We start from the raw sequence: 19,644 nt of genomic DNA, 5'->3' as shown, positions 1-19,644 counted from the left end.
TTCCTTGCTTCTGTCGAAACCCTCTGCAAGAGAGGCCTCAGAGACTCATTACTGATCATCGTTTATCACTTTCTATGATCCTCAGATAAGAGATGATTGCTGAGTTGTTTGCACAGGCTTGTAAGAAGGTGCAGAGGAACCCGTAATTTTAAATGCAAATAAGCAACTGTATAGAGCTCTTCAATATCCGTCCGTGCTCCAATGTGGTGTGAAGCAAAAAAATCGGCCACAGATAGGAGCAACTTGTTTTTGTATCTCCATTTTGTAGAATCAACCCTCTTGAGAAGTCTATAGGGGATCCCCCCCCCTTTTCATCCCAACCATTGTGCTCCCACTGCCGCTTATTACGTGGCAGCCTTGAGCAGGGCCTGCAGGTGGAGAAGCGGAAAGATTCGGCACTGATTTGAACCGACATGTTAGCCTTGGAACATGTGCTGGCAGGCTGAGCCCGGGATAACAATGAGAGGCAACGCTCAATAGCTGGCTCTGCTTAAGACCCCAAGAAGGCATGTGGAAGAGTCACAGAGATTGCAGTCAATCGCTTGGGAGCAGCAAGATTTGGAGGGGTGTTGGAGGTGACCCTAGAGATGTGCACAAGGTCTGAGAAGGCTGTGCCAAGGATGGCCAAATCAGCATATTTCTGGTTCATGTAGCTTTGCATGTGTTCACCCATAATAAGTCCTATTTCCACAATCTTTGATTGTTTATTTTTAAGTCTGCATAATAGGGACGCGGGTGGTACTGTGGGTTAAACCACAGAGCCTGGCACTTGCCGATCAGAAGGTTGGCGGTTCGAATCCCCGTGATAGGGTGAGCTCCTGTTGCTCAGTCCCTGCTCCTGCCAACCTAGCAGTTCAAAAGCACGTCAAAGTGCAAGTAGATAAATAGGTACCACTCCAGTGGGAAGGTAAACGGCGTTTCCGTGCACTGCTCTGGCTCGCCAAAAGCGGCTTAGTCATGCTGGCCACATGACCCGGAAGCTGTACGCTGGCTCCCTCGGCCAATAAAGCGAGATGAGCGCCCCAACCCCAGAGTCGGTCACGACTGGACCTAATGGTCAGGGGTCCCTTTACCTTTTAGTCTGCATAAAGATTTGCATTTAAAACATGCTACTCCAAATTATACTTTCTTGACCTGAGAGCTGTGCTGAAACATTTGGGAAATTCAAAAGTTGGGGTATGTATAATCAGATCCTACTGGCATATGAAATCCAGAGGGTGTGGATCGGATTGATTTGTATTGTGAATTCATGGGGACTGCATTCATCAAAGATCCCAAGTTATGTCTCCAACGTCCCCTGTGAGTGATTTCAGCTGCACCATTCTGATCATCTGCTGTAAGCGCTTGTGAAAGCAGAAGCTCTGGGGTCACTCAGCTGAGTGAGGTGGTTTTTGGGACCTGCCTGCAGCTGCTGCCCGGGGGACCTCCATCTCCCCACACCTGCTGGACCTGTGGCCTCTACTGGACCTCCAGACCAGGACTTGCCTGCAGCTGTGCAAATAGGGCAAGGACCAGGACCCTGGGCGGGCAGGCAGCATTGGAAACACCTGCTGCCCCATCTAGGCATGCCCTGGGGGTGAGGCTGCCCCCAAATGGGAAACACCAAGGGGGGTCATCCTTTTCAGGGTGGCATTTCTGCTCCCTTGTGCTAAATTTTTAGTTTTAATGGGGATAGAGTTTTAACTCGTGGGGGTGTTGTTTTAAATTGTTCTTAAGTGTTACATGTTAATTTGTATTTTGTATTAGTATTTTTGGCTTTATACGGATGATTAATATTCTACAGACTTTTAAATGTGTTTGTGGGAGCAGGGTGCTACTGTTTGGTTGTTTTATTTACTGGTGTTTTTACCCTCTGAAGTGGTATATAAATATCATCATCATCATCATCTCTATATGATGAATAAATTTTAAAACAAGCCCAAGGAGACATCACAGAATCGTAGAGTTGGAAGGGACCCAAGGGTCATCTAGTCCAACCCCCTGCAATGCAGGAATCTCAGCTAAAGCATCCATGACAGATGGCCACTCAACCTCTGCTTAAAAACCTCCACAACCTCCCAAGGGAGACTGTTCCACTGTTGAACAGCTCTTAATGTCAGAAAATTTTTTCCTGATGTTTAGTTGGGATCTCCTTTATTGTAACCTGAAGCCATTGGTTTTGGTCCTACCCATCCTATTCATCCAGCCGAGAAGGCTTGTCAGAACAAAAAAGTCAGAAATTAAATCGTTATAACAAAAGAAAACCGCTATGGAAAATCGCTTAATTTTTATTTTGCTCTCCAGCGCCATCTGGTGTTGCATGTTTATAAGACATTCAAAATGCTGTTTTTTTATTAATGAACCTCAGTTGACTCTAGTGATTCCAGGATTGGCCAAACACCGAAACACTTGCAAAAGGAAACACATAGCTGACAATCAAAACCATGCGCTATGGTGACATTGTGATGTATATTTCCCTGCACCTGCCAATAAATGACATGGAACCAAGCAGCAGAAGCAAATAACGCCATGATGTCATAATACAGGGTGTTCCTATACCCACTCTGGGATTTATACGAAGGGCAGAATATAAGTTTAGATAAAATCATGGAAGAGGAGAACTCAGTGCTGCAATGCTGTTTTTGTGCCAGTCCAGTGGCTTCCCTGAGATGGAGGTTAATTGGGGGAGGGGAAGGGAGGAGGGCAGACATTCCCCCCACCCCCGAGTGTCTGTGGTATAATTTGCAGCCAGCTGCTTCTGGGCTGAAGCCTGCAAGCCGCATGCCAAGTATTCTTCTTTGTTGTTGTTAAAGGGACTCTTCCCCACCTGGAGACTCAAGCTCTCCACGTGCCACCTGGAAAAGGTCAGGCAAGCCTCTAGGTAAGACCTAGAGGTCTGGCAACCCTATCTTCCACCCCATTGGACCATGTCAGATCCCCGGCCTGGAATGGCTGGTGGGAGAATTGGAAACAACTCATGGGATTATCTGGGTCCTACTCCTGGCCTTCTGAGATGGGCATGGGAAGGGATGGTGCTATTCCTTTCTTTCTTTCCCATCTAAAATTATATTTTGCCCCTTCTGTGAACCCCCATAGCCCCCCCCCCCCCAGTGCCACTGCTGTTTCAAAGGCAGCTTGTATCCTGAATTTAGAATTACACAGTTTCGCTCTGAGGAAATTTATGATGGTAAACAAGTACTTGCTTAAGTTGTGAATGAATGAGTAGCGTGAGGTTAATATTGCATGTTATCTTTAGCAGGGCACGCCGTTGGTGTCCAGAGAAATGTCTCTCTCTGTGACTCCCTCATGGAAGAACCTATGTAGTTTCTGTTGTCCAGCTCTGGAGGGTACAGGATTCATCCCCAGGGACACAACAGTGGGTACTTCCCTGCAATGCGATGCCATGCCTTGTGGGAGGCCTCATTATGGATGGGGGGGGGCCTGTGCGGAGTCAAAAAAGCAAGGAATTGATTCCAGATCTCCAGCTATATTTACTAAACCAACAAACAAGCAAACAAAGGCTTTCCCCTTCATGATACATTTCTTAAATTATAGGTTTACTGCTTCCTGGCAAGCTAATAAAGTCTAGATGAATGATGAGAGAGTCTGCTGTGAGAATGAGTAAACATCTCCTACTGTCTGGGGAATGTAAGATGACTACTGTCTTATCCTTTGTTACAGGTTGTTAAGATAAAATTGCCCTATATATCACCGCTGCTGTCAATGAAATTAGAAAGAGCGAGCTACCTCCCAGCTCCCAGCGCGCTCTCTCTCTCTCTCTCTTCCTCCAGTACAAAAGAAAAACAAGGTACGCACATAGACACAAAACACCAACATGATTGTCTTAGGCCTTGTTCTCCCAAGCTGCCAACAATGTAGTAAAATGCACTGGCCATGAGTCTGACCTTACAGAGGACAGTTGTATATCTGAAGGCTGTGCTCAGTTTGAAGAGCTGCCTGGTCCAAGTCCGATTTAAAGAGGAAGAACCACCGGACAGGATTGCAGAGGCATTTAAGTTGCTCATCAATATCAGCCAGGACAACAGACTGAGCAGGCACACAGAATTTTACCCACTACTTATTTCTAACTTCTGCAGATAAGAATTAGCACAAGAATATAGTATGTAAATATATTACCTTCTTTGGGGTGGGACATTTCCTCCTTTTTGGCAATGCACAAGTAGCTAAATCCGATAGTCAACTCATTTCTCACCCATCTCGCTTTAAAATGCACTTGGAGACTCGTGTATTGGAATGCTTCCACATGCAAAATAAAAATCCTCTCACAATCTTGTTAGAAAGGAGAAGGATTCTAGCCTAACCTTATTCCTGATTTGCCACCTCAAATCCCCACCTAATCTTGAAGCTCAGTGGATGGGTCATTCGCAGTCTCTCAGTCTTACCTACCTCACAAGGCAGTTGTGGGGTGGTAGGATTTGGGGGAGGAAAGAGGACCATGTCCATTGTCTTGAATGCCTTGGAGGAAATATCAGACATAGCTATTACCATGAAACAATATCTGACAGCAGAATTGTGGTGGTCAACATTTGACAATATTAAATGTTTTATCAGTAAGTATTTGACCATACAACAATGCCCTACTACCTTTAGAGTAAGAAGAGTACATCTCCACGCATGCTAGTTTCATTATATAAAACCAACAGCATAATAATAGAGCCAAGATCTAAACTCCATCTGCATGTATACTCAATGCCCAAACAAACACAGAGGCAGAATCAATTGTAAGTCATATTATAGCAATGATTTGCTTACTTTTGGTTGGATGTACAACAGCAGGGATCATTTGGTTAGTAGCCTAAGGGTTAATAATTCTGTTGACAGACAGCCAATGAAGCGGTGAAGTGTTTTATATCAACCTGTCAGAATTGCATGAGCCTTGCTGAGGTAACATGTGCTCTGGTCGTCTGCGTTGTTTGAAGGAGTTTTACTCTGAATGTGTCTTCTTTCCACATGTGAGGCCTGACTACTAAGAAAGTGAAATTTCTCTGGTTTATTTCTCCCCATATTATATGCTATTTTTGCTCCATTTATCCAGTGAAGTGTCATCAGGATTTCTTTCCTTTTTTTGTATTCCATCTGTTATTTAAGTGACTTTGCTAACAGCTTTCACTGCATTTTTCAGTGGATGATACATGGTTGTTCAGGTGCAGTTACAAAGTACATTTGGGAATCCTTCCTGGCATAAAGAATCGGAGCTTGAGAGACAAACTAGGTATGACGTTGGAGTTTCATGATTTGTTGTCCAAAAGTGAGCCAAAGGCAAGCATGATTATGATCAAACTCTTTACCCCCCACATCACCTCACACACTTACACTGAACCTGCTATTAGCTGGGGGGAGCAGGAGGGCAAGGAAGAGTAGTCCACGTATTGGACCTGTATGCTTTCTCCTCCACAGCTAATAGCAATTTTCTTGGGGTGATTTTCATTGGAGAATCATTGTGAGGGATAGGCCTGATGTCAGCATACAGGAAACTTAGGCTGTCCCTGGGCTCCCCCTGTAAACAATGCCCAAGTCCAGGAGCTGCCATTTTAATTTCCTGCAATGCTCCCAACATTGCACTACTCCAGGGCATCGTGGGGAATGTTTAAATGCCATCTCCCTGACCCAGCTAACTTGCCAATGTTATCCACTGAATGCCCACAACCATTAAACAACCAGAAGGGGCCCACTGACGTAGGAAGGAGCCCACAAAAGGACACTTTGCCAAGGACTTCACTCGATCCTAGAGCCTGTCCTGGCAAAGTGAAAGAGTTAAGCTCCATTCACATCCTATAGCTCCAAACCAAATAGTACCTCCAGCAGACACCACATTTTTCAGTCATGGAGCTCTTACGTCATATTAAATGTTCCCCCAAAATTTGCTTGTTTCCATCTTCCTGATTCATATTGTGTCAGATTATATGCCATTGTTTTAAATTGTCACTACCTTGGTAAAAAGATAAGGTAAAAGGTAAAAGGACCCCTGGATGGTAAAGTCTAGTCAAAGGCGACTATGGGGTTGCAGCATTCATCTCACTTTCAGGCCGAGGGAGCCGGCGTTTGTCCACAGACAGCTTTCCAGGTCATGTGGCCAGCATGACTCAACCACTTCTAGCACAGCGGGACACTGTGACAGAAACCAGAGCACACAGAAATGCCATTTACCTTCCCACCACAGCAGTACCTATTTATCTACTTGCACTGGTGTGCTTTCAAACTGCTAGGTTGGCAGAAGCTGCGACAGAGCAGCAAGAGCTCACCCCATCATGGGGATTCGAACCGCTAACCTTCTGATTGGCAAGCCCAAGAGGCTCAGTGGTTTAGACCTTGGTAAAAAGGTAAGGTAAAGGACCCCTGGGTAGTTAAGTCCAATGGAATTTGACTATGAGGTGTGGCGCTCATCTCCACTATCAGGCCAAGGGAGTTGGCATTTGTCTGGAGACAGCTTTCTAGGGGCCAGCATAACTAAACCACTTCTGGCGCATGAGATACCATGACTAGTGCCGGAGCGCAGGAAAATGCCATTTACCTTCCTGCCGCAGCGGTACCTATTTATTTACTCACAGTATCTATTTATCTACTATTTATCTACTCAACACCTTGACTGCCCTCGCAAAAATGCAACATATAAATGTACCAAAATAAAGAGTAAACCTGTATCAAGAAGGCTCCCGGGCACCACTTCTGTAGGCTCAGCCTCAATGTGGCTGGAAAAAAACAGCATTTCAGAATATATATATTGTTTTGAAGCAGAACATTTTCTCCTCCGCATTTCTTTTAAGCCCAAGAAGTATTCCGAATATTTCCACAATACTTCGTGTCAGAGTAAACACATGGCATTTGTTTTTGAAAAGTGAGGTTAGCAACATTCCCGAGCACTTTTAATTACACTCCCGAGCCAAAAGGTCTCCGCTCACAGTGACCCAAGAGGTGTTTGTGCTTCTCTCAGAACTTTTCAGTTGATCAGCCAAGAATATAACGCCAACAAAGTTAATGTGTTACTGTTTCTATGGAGGAGCTATTCACTGGCAGGGACGGGACAACAGTGTGAAAATAAGGAGAAGGAACTGATCTAAGAGGTTGATTTGGCAGACAGCTGTAAATAAATAAATCAAAGATGTTTCTACCTCTGCAAAACTCACTTAATTTTTCAAAATCTGAAGGCATGGCTTACAACCTCATAAACTAATTCAGATCTAAATTTGGTAAATGAATGCCAGTCTAGTAGTCACAGAGAACATCAGCTTACATGACATACTGACTTAGGCACCAAATATCTGAGAGAATGCCTCCTTCTCTAGAGACCCTCTCGGATGTTAATATCAGTAGAGTGGGCCCTCTTGGTAGATCCACTGCCCTCAAATGTTGGGGAGGGTGGCCTGGAAGAGGGCATTCTCTGTAGCAGCCCCTAAGTTGTGGAGTTCCTTCCCAACAAATGCTGAAGACCCGCCACTGGGTTTTCAAGACCCAGACTACTTCTGTGATTGCAATTTGCTTTAATTGTTTTTAATACTGAATTTTAAACTGTTGTAACTCAGCCTGCAACCTGCTGATGAAGGGCAGGTAATAAATTTAACAGCAGCAACAAACCATGGGCTCAGCAAACGATGGTGGTGGAATAGTGATACATGAATGTTTTTTCCACATCCGAAGATTATGGGCCTCTCTCCTAAGTTCTTTTTTGTGCATTCTACTAGCAGTGCACTAAGATGGAGCACAATTCATCTGCACATCTTCACTTCCCCAAATCAGTGTAATGTACAAAACCACCCAGCAACATTGGGAGAATCTGGTTGTGAGCCAATGGGCTTGTTTGCCAACCTCGAAGGGGTGATGAAAAAAGAAAGGCATAAAAAATTATAGAACACCAGATTCTCCCAATATGTGATGGCCTGGGAATCCGATTCAGAGGCTGAACCGGAGGAATCCCAGCCTGCACAGGAGTCCCCGCCTCCAGGGCTGGCTGAACTGGGGCAGGGCCTCAGGAGCAGGCACCAGGTGAATCCACTCTGGCTCCAGAGGTGGTTGAGGACTCAGTGCCTGCAGGTGAGTCTCCCCCTGGGCCCAGTAACCCTTCAGCCTCTCCTGAACTGCAGAGGCTCAGGGCAGAGAGGCGAAGGGAACTGGTTTCTCCCAGGAGGAGTGCTCGCCTTAGGGCCAGGAGAGGTGGGTCTCCTGGGGGCCGGGACCGCCCCTGGCCTCAGAGAAGATAAAGGCCAGTCAGCCCGGTCCCAGGTTGCGGGAGCAACGTCGTTGATGAGCTGTTTCGGCCAGCATCCAGTCCTGTTTCCCCCAGAGTTCCTGTCCTTGCCTGGCTTCCCGCTGTGGACCCCGCTTCGCCCGAGGAGGACTGTCTACCGACCCTCAACTCAGGTCCTGGACCTCGCCCCACGGTAACCTCCCCCCTGGACCAGCACACAATAGGAAGGAAGGAAGGAAGGAAGGAAGGAAGGAAGGAAGGAAGGAAGGAAGGAAGGAAGGAAGATGAAAACTTGATTTCTACAAACTTCAACTTCTTCCAAAAGTTCAGGCTAGAGAGTCTGTCTGCCTGCCTCTCCATCTTACACAGAAACTCTCTCACACACACTGCAAGTTGAATCTGGTCAAGAAACAAATGGAAAAGTGCGACCTGACCACAAAAGTTTTTCCTCATAAGCAAGACCCTTTCATAGAATGTAATTGGATACACATTTTTATTCAGTTTGTGGAATGTTAAAAACTAGCAGATCCAAATTGACTGACCAGTTTTCTGTTGCTTGGGGGCTATTCAATGCATCTGTATCTCTCTGTGTGTGGGTGTGTGGGTGTGGGTGTGTGGGTGTGTGTCCCTCCCTCCACCCTGAATTTGATTTAATGTATGTTTAATAGTTCCATGTCACTCACATGCACATTCCGTCAAGAACAAGAACAAAAAGTTTATGGTTTCTCCTACTTCAGAACTAGCCTGTACTGAGGAACAAGCACAGGCTCAGAAGTGCAAAATGACTTGAATCAGTTTGCAACTGCTCTTGTGGCCAACGTGGTGGGACTCTTCAGGGCTGGGCAAAGTCATTTTGCTGCCAAGAAGCAAAGGACAAGATGGCACGTCCTTCATTCCCACTCTACTCCCAATAACATCTGCTGCCTGAGGCAGCTGCTTCACTGTGCCTAACAATAGGGCGGGCCCTGGCTAGCTTGTTGCTCCCCAAGCCATGCTGAGGAGTTTGCCTGAATATGCAATTTTTAGAAGTGGGGGCAAGGGCAGGGTCAACATACACAACCCCACTTCCACCCCAATGTCCTTGTTCTCATCCATCCCTGAGCACACTGGCCCTAGCCTTCCCATGGTGAATGGGAAAGGTCTGCAGGGGACTTTCATGGACATTCACTTGAATAATAATGTCTATAATGACTGGTAGAAGCTCTCCAGAGCTTCTGACATGGTTTCCTCCTCAGAGATGCCAGGAATTGAACCTGAGACCTTCTTTCTGCATTCAGAGCAGATGCTCTACCACTGAGCTGTGGCCTTTCGCTAGAATCAGGGACCCGCTAGCTGCTATTTGCTCTGGGAGAGTCTGATTCACCTCCTTCCCCAGAGGATTGCCTAGTAAAAGCATAGGACCTTGCACGGTCAGAACTCCTGACACACGGAGAGTCCTTAACGGTTCATCAAAAACAGTCCACTTTTATTCGACTTGGTATCAGTTTTTCTCCTATGTTAACTTGTACGCTGTTATGTACTGAGCTTGGATTCTAGAACAATAGGCAGGTAGGATGCTAGAAGGCAGCAAGTTGATTGGTCTGCAGGAGCAGCCCAATCAGGCTCCAGGAGGGGAGTTGAATCAGCCAAACATGCAGGACCCATTGTGTAAATAATGTATATATAGCCAGAGGTTTTGGGGGGGGGGAACTCACTCACTGTTGACCATGAGTTGAAATAAAGAGCATGAAATCAACACTCAACTCAAGTATATTTCATACGCACAGCCCACAGAAAGACTTTACTGAGAACTAAATTGTCTCACCCTTTTCTTATATGTGATAAATGTATGGGGCATTGCACTCTCAGTTGTCTCCTGGCTTTCCTCTCCCCTTCCATTTTTACTTGTTACACTCATCGTTCTTTCTGCATTTTGTATGTTCTCGCGTCAATAACCATTCTGTGTGGCAAATGGCAATTAAAGAATAGAGCCTTAAAAAAAGAAATACAGTGGTACCTTGATTGTCGAACAGCTTGGCTCCCGAACAAATCAGCTCCCGAATGCCGCAAACCCAAAAGTGAGTGTTCCCGTTTGCGAACTTTTTTGGAAGCCGAATGTCCAATGCAGCTTCTGTGGCTTCCAACTGAGTGCAGAAAGCTCCTGCAGAATGGTTCTGGGAGTCGAACAGACTCGCGGAACAGATTAGGTTTGACAACCAAGGTACCACTGTAGAAGTATTTGGGGTCTCCGCTTGTGGTGGGGAACCCGTGGCTCTCCAAATACTGGCAGGCTTCAATTTCCTACAACCCCCAAGTAGCATAGCCAATGGGTGGGGAGGGGGGCGGGATGAAGGGTTGCAGGGACTCAACATTGGCCTGAACTGTTCAAGACTTTGTGTGTAACAAGCAGCTTCTTGGATCGTACCCAGAAGAGAACAGGCAGCCAGTGCTGAAGCTGGCTCCCCCCCCCACACACACACACAAACACTGTATGTTCCTTTTAGGCAAACACTCAACAGCTTGGTAATACATAATTCCTCTATGAAGGGCTGCGACTCAGTGCTCAGGGAAGAAATAATAATTTTATTTGTTGAATAGCATCCATTCTTGTGATGATGCATGGCCTGCAAACAGTCTCCTATCAAATGAGGTAGGTCATTTTTCATTACCCCACAGAGGACGTGGCTCAAAGCAGTAGATTATAGGAACTCATTTCCTTTGTTTAGGGGAGAAGGGAAGAATATAACTTAATGTTCAATAAACCCAATAGCTATGACGCAGTGTGACCCTCCAAATGTTCCAGGCGTAGCTGTTAATAGCTTCCTCTCCCAGGACGCAGCTTTACCCCCCATTCGCCTATCGACTTTGATACATTAGCGAACGAAAACCTCGGACCCTCATAATTCTCCAAAATGATACAATACATCATCAGGAAAGCAATCCCGGATCAACACATTGTTAGCCGTTTGATCTCTCAAGTCAAAACTCATGAAAGGTGTTTTGTGTGCCCGTGCGCAAGTGCGCATGCATGCACCCACACAACACATGCGCGCGCACACACACACACTCTCTCTCACACACACACACAAATGTTAAAAGCCTGAGTTAACTAAAGACATCCATACAACATCAGGGTTGAATTGCGGGTGATTTCCTGCAATGCAGCTGTTATAAGTTTATCAAGCTGCGGGTGGCTGTAAGCCGTAATCATAACCAGATTGCACAAGAGATGTAGAGAGTGGGGAGAGCAGGGGGAGAACAGATCTTTAAATAGAAGAGGGGGAAATAACTGACTAGCTGAAAGCAAGAAAAGCAGGTCACATGTTAAGAGTTTGCAGCGGGATCGGCTATTACTCAGAAAGGGTGGAAGATGCCAGATTTTGGCATGTGTTTACAGGCATGGGATGGACTGCTGATCCGTGGTGGAACTTGATTTCACAGAGCAGTTCCGCTTCACAGCAGTTGTGTTTTCAAAAGAGCTCGGCTCCCATCAAGGTGGAAAAAGATAAGGCACAAGGCCTACTTGAGAAGCGTCCAGATCCCCCTACTGTGGCCAGATTTTTCAAGGGCAGGAGGTGAGGCTGCTTGGGTTTGGGTTGTTGTTGTTGTTGTTTTCCAGGCCGTTCCATCCTTTGGATTCTACTACAGTCATACCTCGGGTTACAGCCACTTCAGGTTGCGTTTTTTTCGGCGGTCGCTCATGCGCAGAAGTGCTAAATCACGCTTTGCACATGCGCAGAAGCACCAGATCGCATGTGCGCAGGTGCGCAGACGCAGGCTCCAAATGCTGCGGGTTGCGAATGTGCATCCTGCACGGATTACGTTCGCAACCCGAGCATCCACTGTATTGCGGGACATGCAACAAAATGTTGCATTGTGGAGTGCTGCTGTTCCGGGTTCCAGTCCCTCCATCCCTCCTCCCACTGCCTGTTTTCCTTCCTTACCCCCCACAGCATTTCACACTCAGAGAGCATGAAAAGCCATCCAAGCAGATGGCCATCACTACCTCTTGGGGGAACAAATTCCAGAGTTTATGCGCTGTGTGAAGAAGTAAAGATTCACCTCTTGACATTCTGGCCATCAAACTTCTTATTCCTTGTGTGTGAGACCCCTGATTCAGACCCTCCAGGTGTCCCTATTTTTCAGGGACAGTCCCAGATTTACAGAAGCTGACCCGGTTTCTGATTTGATCTTGGAACATCCCAATTTTCCTCAGGGTGTCCATATTTTCATCGGAGAAATGCTGGAGCGTATGCTGATTTACTTTTGGACCCTATACAGTGCCTTGTAACAAGGATGATTGCTCCCATCACCCCTTGCTGCTGGCCATGTTGGCAGGGGCTGATGGGAGTCCAACAGCTTCTCGGGGGCCACAGTTTCTGCACCCATTCAGTCCTCCTCTGAGGGATATGGTAGAAATTCAATTCACTTTCCATTTAAAGGCAAACCTATCTGATCCATGCTTTCCAAAACAATAGTGGAACACAACCATCCTTTGAAATTTGCTCCCCAACAAATTTTGCAGTGTGGTTCTCCCGTCAAGTAAATGTGTACAAAAATGCATATACTGAGGTAAAGTGCAGATTAAATGCACATGTAAGTGGAAAATAACCCACAAAAATGCATTAAATGGTGGGAAATGGCATTACCTGCATAACTTCCAACATTTCTTTGATGAAAATAGGGACATCCCATTCCATAATGATAATTTTACTATTTATACCCCACACATCTTACCGTGCGCCCCCAGCCACTCTGAGCAGTTTCCAACATATATAAAAGCATAATAAAACATTAAACATTTTTTAAAAAAACTTCCCTATACAGGATTGCCTTCAGAGGGCTCGGGGGTTGATAACTCCATACCCTCCAACATTTCTCTGATGAAAATAGGAACATCCTAAGGCAGGCATCCCCAACCTTTGGCCCTCCAGATGTTTTGGACTACAATTCCCATCATCCCTGACCACTGGTCCTGTTAGCTAGTTGTAGGCCAAAACATCTGGAGGGCTGCAGGTTGGGGATGCCTGTCCTAAGGGAAAGCTGGACATTCTGGAATCAAATCAGAAACCGAGATGGCTTCTCTAAATCAAGGATGTCCCTGGAAAATAAGGGACACTTGGAGGCTCTATACCTGCCCAACACCTGACATCACACCTAATGTTAGGTGCAAGGCAGGTGGGCATGGCTTGAGGGAAACAACCTCACCTGACCAGTTAGGAGCCCAAATGGACTTAATTTAGCCTGGAGGCCAGAGGTTCCCCACCACTGAATTAGAACTAAAAGAACTAATCTACAGAGGTACATTAGCAGATGGAAATACATGTCCTCTTTTGCTCTCTTTTGGGTGATGTGGAAGTGGCTACCTGAAGTGCCAAGACATAGAGACATAGGAAGATGGGTCAAACCACTGGTTCCTTTAGCTTGGTACTGCCTGCACCTACTGGCAGAAGCTCTCCAGGATTCAAAGAAGGTTATATCCCAGTCCTACCTGGGGATTGTCAGGGATTGAATTTGAGACCTTATGGGTGGAAAGCAGATGTTCTACCACTGACCTACGGTCCTTTTCAGCCATGCCTCTTCAGTCATGGAGTGGAATCGTGTCTTTAGGGAGGAGAAATGATTGAAATAGCCATCAACAAATTCCTCCAAACATCTAAACAGAAAGACTTCAGAGCAGCCCAATTGCCCCCATTACAGACAGTCCACTAGATTTTAATACAAGCTGAATTGCTTCCGTCCACAGTTAATCCAACCACTGGAAACATTTATTTGCTTTGCTGTAACCTCTAATTTCCGCTCTCCCCCCTCCCCGAATTCTGTGTGGGCAGCAACAGCAAGCAGTAATAATCTTCCCTGTCCCTAAAAAGGAATTAGAGAAAACATGTTGAGTTTTCTAGGCCTTTTACCTTTTTAGAGAGAGACTCTCTGGCTAACTGCTCCTGAGAAAGTGTTTTCAGGATCAGTGCTGGAACTGCAAATATCCAGAAGCAACACTAGTTTGGCCACACAGATGCATCAGCTGAACATGCTCTATAGGAAAATATGGTGGTTGAGAGTCAAGCTACATGTTACACTCGCCACATGAAAATTTGCCAGGCTTTGGCTGTTCAAAATCATATACGGAAGGGAAGGAGATACCATGAATTTTCCATATGTGTTATCTCTCTAGTTATCTTTCTCAACTAACCCCTGCTGCTGTACTATTTCCAGGGGATATTCACTGAGAAAGATAGCTGAAGGAGAAAGCCCTGCCAGCTTAGAAGAGATTCTTTTTTTGCAATCTAGGACTTCAGGGTGAGACTCTACAAAACTTCCCTGAGAAATAAAAGGGAGACTTCAGGATTCTAAACGGCCAGTTTGCATTTGGGTGATATGAAACATCTATCTGTGCTGGCCTCATTCACCCATGCAAGTCCTCACTTGATGGTTTAGTCAATGAAAGATAAACATGACAGTATGGGTAGCCCCCTAGTCTTTTTTTGTACTTGGAACAAGAAGTGCAAATGGAATCCTTCATCTCTGAACTGAAGCCCATTTTTCAACAAAAGCATGCATAGCGATATAGGCTGTGAGGAAAGCAGCGCTCTTACGCAACTCCTTCCTGCTATGTCGCATGCACAAATTCCATACTAACAATGTTGTTGCACGCCACCTCAATCTCTGAGCGGTGCAAGATTCCAGGAGTTCCAGGCACTTACCCAGGGTTTGTGTTTTCTTTTGAGAATGAGGCACAATGGAGACTGTGGTGTCATTGTGGTATAGGGCTTATTTACACATATATACAACCTGAGCCTACAAAGGCCAACAGCATAATCACCCCAAGTGGGTCTTGTTTCTCCCATAGCCACAGCCTTCGATTCAAACAGAAATCAAGCATTGCTCTCAAACATTGCTTTGACTTTCTCTCCAGCTTGCTGGTTTACTTCTAAGTCGCATCACTGAAAATCTCCACTCCAAACTCTGGCTCTGTCTGTTGAGGGAGGGGCCCCCACCCATTTGTCCTCTTGCACCAAGAACCTTAATCACCCATCACCTCACCAGGAAGCTAATTTAACTTGATTAGCTTTTAACACTTGCTAGATCCAGGGATTAGAAGGGTCTGGCATACAGCTTCACACCCAAAACTCATAACAATATATTATTATTTGCACATTGTTATTGAAATTTCTGACCCATACCCAACCTCTAGAGCAGGGATGGGGAAAACTATGGGTCTCCAGATACTTGTTGAATTCCAACTCTCATCAGCCCAGCCAAGGGCTGTGAGTAGGATGATGAGAGTTGTAGTCTAGAGAGTCACAGGTTCCCCACTCATCTAAATCTTCCTTCCACTTGGGGCAGAGTCCACTGGATGTTTCTCCAGCACAAGTGCCATTGAAATGGCAGGAGCTGAGCAGCTGGATTGCTCTGTGCCCTTTGCAGGGCTCCCACACACTTGCACTGGAGAAGGTCACAAAAGATTACGCTCTTGGATACCATGCTCTGCAACCCACAACTGGAAATGATGCTAATTATTATTACTATTGCAGTTTCGACATCTGGAAAATATTGTAGCCATCAGCAAACCAAAGAGAAATCCATTCTGCAACAAGATACGGACACAGCGGGATATCTAGTGAACAACTCATTAAGTAGCTCGGCTCCAGGATACCACTAGCATCGGGCTGCTCTTCCAGATCATCATCAAGTGCAGAACTCCAAAATGTGGAGCCCAGATGCGAAAATAACAAGGACCACATCAAAGTTCCCCTAAGGGTACAAGCTGCAGATTTAGGAAAGCAGGAGGAAGTGCGTGGTAGAGAAATAGGTGAAGGCTAAAGTTGCCATCTTTTGCGGAAAGATTTGAAAGAAAGGGCTTGAGGGATAGCTGCTGTAGGCAAGTGTCCAAGTATGCTTAACTTAATGTATACGTCATCCTCTCTACCCAAGTGAAGCTGAAATGAACTTACAAGTGTTAGGAAATAGGGATGTAAGGAGACATCGTTTTCTGCCTGTGCTTGTCCCACACAGCGCTGTTCCTGTTTCACTGCAGTTTGCTTTCTGCAAAAAAAAAGAAAAGAAAAAAGCAAAGCTATTTGTCTTGCTGTCTGCTGTGGTGAAATTATGTGTCTTACGTCATTAATTATGTAAATTACATCGTCATTACATTATTCCACCCCATTCATTTCAAGGCAGAGGAAACACAATACAAATTGGGGCAGGGGGGTGTAGTGTCATGTGTAGCCAGTGTGGTGTAATGGTTAGAGTGTTGGACTATGACCTCGGAGAGCAGGGTTCAAATCCTCACTGGGTCACGAACCTCCCTGGCTGACCCTGGTTGTGGTTGTGAGGATACACTACTTTGCGCTAGTTGGAGGAAAAGGTGGTATATACAGGTAATACATAAATAAATAAGACAATCAACTTTAATAACCCTCCATTGTAGAACTATTGTGTCTTTCTAGCATGTATTTAACCAAACATCACCTTTTAGATGTTTAAATCAGTGGAAGGCAGACAGAGTCAATGAATACCGCATATGGACTAGAATCTTCAGCGATGTCTATTGGATGGAGAGGGGAGAGTACGGACAGGTGACCCATTTGCCATGAGGTGGGATGATATTTCCATCTGTGAAGTGATGGATGGGTGCAGCACCGCCTGACACACAGCTCAGAGGATGATGGCACTTTGCTGCTAAACATCCAAAATGAGGACCGACGAAGGGATGGTGCAAAAGAGGTTGTGTGCATCTGACCAAAAGCACTGGGGGACCGGAGTGCTGTGATCTCCTGGCTAAACCAGGCATCTGTAGGAGTTTCAGCAGGCAACTGATGTGCTCAGCTGGGCTTGCATCTGGCGCCAGGAGGGGCAAATGGTGAAAATGTAAAGCCCTGGGGAGCTCAGCAGATACTCAGCACTTCTCTAGAGCAGCTCTTCTGAGAGCTGAAGTAGATGGGAGATAAGCTCCCTTGCCGGAGGCCACCATCGTAACACACAATAGGAAGAGTTTACAACAAATAAAACATGGCCAGGACAGCTGTTCTGCCGACATTTTTATACAGGGAAAAGCAAAGAATCTTGGGTGACCTTAGAAAGACAGGTTCTTACTTGCAGCAGAATAACCTAGGTCAGGACTTCTCAAGCAGAGCCCCCCCCCCCATACCCACACAAGGTGCAGTTGTTACATAGCTGTGCATCCAAGGAGACCCTGGCTGAGAAGAAAACTGACCTAGGGGTCCCCTAAGTCCACCCTGAACATGCCAGGTGTTCACCTGGTTAGTGATACTAATAGTTTCCCACACAAAATCTTGGAAAACAGTGTCCTCAGTCTGAAACTCTGGAGACTTGCTGCCCTTCAGTGTAGGCAATACTGAGCTTAATGGACTAAAGGTCGGTTTCAGTATAAGGCAGCTTCCTGTGTTTTAAAACAGTGTTTCCTGAACTTGGGTCTCCAGCTGTGATTGGACTACAACTCCCACCATCCCTGACCACTGGTCCTGCTAGCGAGGGATGATGGTAGTTGTGGTCCCAAAACAGCTGAAGACCCAAGTTTGGGAAACACATGAAGCATTTTAGAAAAGGCCTTTTGAGAAATAAAATAATGTTGGAGTCAGGCAAGCTTCCATGAGGAGAACGTTCCACAGGCAGAGAACTGCCATCGACAAGGCCTGTTCTCTCTCTGACACCCTCTGGACTTCTGCTGAATGGGGAGTGCAAAGAAGGGCCTCAGGCGGTGAGTTGAACAGTTTGAGTGGGGGTCATATGGGGGGAAAGGCACTTAAGAGACACTTAACAGGATGGAGAAACTTGTTTATGTCCCTCTTGTGCCTTCCACCCATTAGATATCCTTTAATCCAGTTTCTTTTGCCCTGTCTTTAGATGTTGTCTTGGTGTTTACTTTGTTGGCATGCTCCTTACTCATTACTCACCAGGAGGCAGTGATTTTATTTTTTGGATTTTATTTTATTTTTAATCCTAGTGACTTCCAACCTCTCTGTTGTGGGCACTATAAAATTTACTGGAAGAATCTTCCTCTCGTCCTTTCATCTCATAGGAAGAAACCCGCAGCAGCTGCAGATGTCATGTCTGTGGGAGATAAGGCAGTGCTCGGAGGCCATCACTTGTTGGAACATTGTGCAAGGGGGTGTATTGTAAATGCATTACAAAATAAAGCAATGTAGAAATGCAGGGTTGGATTAAGGGGCGAGAGAGCCTTATACTTATCCTCTGGCCATGCACAATTCTGACGCATGAGACATATGCCTCTGTTAACAAACACACCCCAAAAAGCACAGAGAGAAGCAACAAAGTTGGGGTTTTTTCTGGGAGAAGTTATGATGGCACTGCTCTCAGCCTACGAGGCATGCCTTGCATTCTCCTCAGCTGTGTTTCATAGTTGTTGTGGAGGTTTTCTCTCACCACCACTGGTGTAAGACAGGGGTAGAAGGAAGCCTGACTGAGGAGAGACAACTGCAGTGGTTTGGTGGCTCAGGAATGGGGAGGAGAAGGGAAATTCACCACCAGGACTCTTCTTTCCAAAGCAGCAGTAACGATGTAATTTGCCAGAGCACCAAGGTAATGGATTGACCCTCCTTGCTCTCCTTGCTCTGCCAAACGAATAAGGTGATAACAAGGCTTTCGAGTTTTACCGGGATGTGGGTGGCAGTGTGGGTTAAACCACAGAGCCTAGGACTTGCCAATCAGAAGGTTGGTGGTTTGAATCCCTGCGACGGGGTGAGTTCCCATTGCTCAGTCCCAGCTCCTGCCAACCTAGCAGTTCGAAAGCACGTGCAAGTAGATAAATAGGTACCACTCCAGCAGGAAGGTAAACGGCATTTCCGTGTGCTGCTCTGGTTTGCCAGAAGCGGCTTAGTCATGCTGGCCACATGACCCAGAAGCTGTACACTGGCTCCCTCGGCCAATAAAGCGAGATGAGCGCCGCAACCCCAGAGTCAGCCACGACTGGACCTAATGGTCAGTGGCCCCTTAACCTTTACCTATGATGGAATAGCCTAGAAAAAGTCCGAGAATGGGGGAAATGATCCAGCAGGGGCTGGGTATTTTGACAGGGTTCCGCTTTTATGCCAGCAGTTTAAGCGGTAACACTTCTTTGCAAGATTCTCTGCCGTTCTAATTTATAGCTAAGGGCTGCTTTTCAGCTGACTGGAGACCTTTTGAAAAAGCTTGGTGTGTTTAACAACAATCAGAAGTTACTCCACTCCCTTTAGTGGAGCTTACTCCCTGGTAGCCATGCACAGGTTTGCAACTACGCAACTCAGCGGATCAGGGGTGTGAACTCAGGTCTCCCTAGCCAGAGGAGAGCATTAAGGCCAGAGAGTTGCCCCTTTAAGGCTCTGAAACTTTCTCAGTCAGGTGGTGCCTGGAGGAGGTAGTCTGGAGACAGAGGCATAAAGGCCTCAGTCTGGTACCAATCTTTGTTGGAGGAAGAGGCTCACCTGTAGCTGTCCATGGTCCAGGAGTCTTGCCATTTCCCCTGT

General features: G+C 46.1%; 1 long non-coding RNA gene across 1 annotated transcript in view; it reads right to left on the bottom strand.

The window, feature by feature from the left end:
- The window catches only part of LOC309345221, a 73,085-nt gene extending 56,886 nt beyond the window's left edge, over window positions 1-16,199 (bottom strand). Inside the window, exons 1-2 of the long non-coding RNA XR_014158111.1 lie at window positions 16,114-16,199; window positions 6,637-6,689 (exon numbers count right to left, since the gene is read on the bottom strand). This is a non-coding gene — a long non-coding RNA (uncharacterized lncRNA). The remainder of the gene's footprint in view (window positions 1-6,636; window positions 6,690-16,113) is intronic.
- Between the last annotated feature and the right edge of the window lie 3,445 nt (window positions 16,200-19,644).

Source organism: Podarcis erhardii (assembly GCF_964252035.2).
Source record: "Podarcis erhardii genome assembly, chromosome: 6".
In the NCBI taxonomy this organism is placed as follows: domain Eukaryota; kingdom Metazoa; phylum Chordata; class Lepidosauria; order Squamata; family Lacertidae; genus Podarcis; species Podarcis erhardii.
The sequence above is the reverse complement of the archived record's forward strand: the minus strand, read 5'-3'. Positions and strand labels throughout refer to the sequence as shown.